This window comes from Etheostoma spectabile, chromosome 4 (genome assembly GCF_008692095.1).
Source record: "Etheostoma spectabile isolate EspeVRDwgs_2016 chromosome 4, UIUC_Espe_1.0, whole genome shotgun sequence".
In the NCBI taxonomy this organism is placed as follows: domain Eukaryota; kingdom Metazoa; phylum Chordata; class Actinopteri; order Perciformes; family Percidae; genus Etheostoma; species Etheostoma spectabile.
Window position 1 is genome coordinate 32,939,241 of NC_045736.1, and position 2,002 is coordinate 32,941,242.

Here is a 2,002-nt window from a genome sequence, read left to right on the forward strand (position 1 = left end):
TTTAAAGAGTCAGAGTATGTTTATCTGTAGAGACAATAATCCTAAATGTTGACTTCCTGCTTAGCCATGCTGGAGCCTTAACCATTTCCTGCTACAGCAGGGGTTCGAATTTAAATGCTTCATTTTCTCTGGATTACCTTTAATTGAAAAAAAAAAAAAACGAAATTTGGGTTTCGGCTTCAACTGTGCAATCCTTCCAGGCCTGACGGGGGCAGCGTATACACCTAATGTTGCAAATGTTCTAGACTGCCACTGAATGCCAAAGAAGAAAGCCGACCAGCATGGAAAAACTGGGATAATCTACGTCAGCTTCACCTGGAGCTCCCAACCCACAGGTGGGTATGTTTCTCTCTACCGTTGTCTGTCACAGCCTAACGTTAGCTCAGAGAGCGGACATTAGCTAACTGGAGAGCTTGTTTATCACGTCAGTTAACTGGACTTTAACCAGCCCGGTTCTTTGTGAAACAGACAGAACTAATTTAATGCTTGCTGTCTGCGAGTTCCGGGGGGACTCATGGAAGACGTAGCTGTACGCTGGCGGGGTGGTGATGGCAGCCTTCAAAGCAGTGGGCTGGGAGTCCAAAAGACTGATGGTTTCTCCAGATTACATGGAAATCCCGCTCTCCCCCTCCACTCAAAGCCCTCCATTCCACACCAAAACAGAAAGTTGAACCTAAAGAAAAACACAGACTGAAAGAAGAGTGACATGAAACCCCCACAAAAAAGACTGTAGTTAAATCTAAGTGAGAAAGACAGCTTGTGGAGGCTATTTTCCAGCTTGGTGCAGAGTTCTTTTATCCCGACACACCTGTCACCCATGAATATTATTGGAAGAGCATGTGGTTTTCAGAAATGAAACAACCGTCTGCTTCTCACTCATTTTGCAGCCTTATGTGGCCGAACTGGCAGACAAACACACCAGGGTTTCATTTATCTGGTAATTGTCGTTCTTTAACCAAGAAAAATCTGTTGTTTGACATGTTTAAATCCCTCCAATCATAAGGTCAGTGAAAATGATTTGAGATGTCATCGCAGTGATGACCTTGTTGCCACTTACTTTTATAAGGCCTTGCTTAAAGTGCCCATTTATGTAAAAAACTGGGTGTTGTTTTGTGTCTCAGGTGCTTCCACACATACAGTCTCAGGTGAGCAGGGCCGTCTACATCATCAGCTGAACCATTTGAATATTTGTTCCCTTAGCTGCTAGAAAGGCATGTCCTCATGCTCTGCAACTGACTGGCAAGCAGTACTTACTGTCTCACTCTGGAGCTAAAACAGAGAGCTCAACACACAGGATGAAAAGAGGAGCTGCAGCAATGTGCAGTACGACAACAATATGGTGTTTTTTGAAAATTAAAAACACAAACCTATCCTGGTACAACCTCTAAATACCATGATGAACCTGAAAATTAGCAGAAAATTTGTGCTTTAAGAATGAAATTGTATGTCACGATGAGATTACCGGTCTAAAATAAATAGAAACAACTCCCCGTAAGGCGAGCCATCGGCCATGTGACCCCAGGACTCCACCGCGAGCAGCGCCGCTGGGTTCTGGCTCCGCCACAGCCACCAGAGCTCGAGACAACATTCCTCAAACACCCCGATTCATTTGCCCTTTATTTTAACATTCTACAAAAACAGTGAACAGTACTCATTAATATGTCGGGGCTACTGACGTATGGGTGTACTAACTCAGAACGCGGACTATGAAAGAACCAATCAGCAGCTGAAATGTAGGAGTTACAGGAAGCAGGAGTTTAACATCGAAGGACGTAATCTTCTGCGGTTTTCTACTGCTTTTTCAAAATATAGACTGTAAACTAAGGGAACATATGGACAATGTTTACAAAGAAGACAAGTTTCTATTTAAAGAAATAATTATATATTTTCATTCTGTTAGACTTTATTTATTGAAGTGCCACAACTATACGTTAAATTGCCTTTTGCGTATGTTTTATTTCAGTATATATATATATATATATATATATATATATATATATAT

General features: G+C 41.8%; 1 protein-coding gene and 1 long non-coding RNA gene across 2 annotated transcripts in view; one reads left to right on the plus strand and one right to left on the minus strand.

The window, feature by feature from the left end:
• Positions 1-2,002, minus strand: part of chd6 (chromodomain helicase DNA binding protein 6) — a 150,379-nt gene that overhangs the window by 140,174 nt on the left and 8,203 nt on the right. The gene's annotated exons all lie outside the window — the stretch shown is intronic.
• The window catches only part of LOC116687347 (uncharacterized), an 18,709-nt gene that overhangs the window by 6,044 nt on the left and 10,663 nt on the right, over positions 1-2,002 (plus strand). The window lies entirely within an intron of this gene.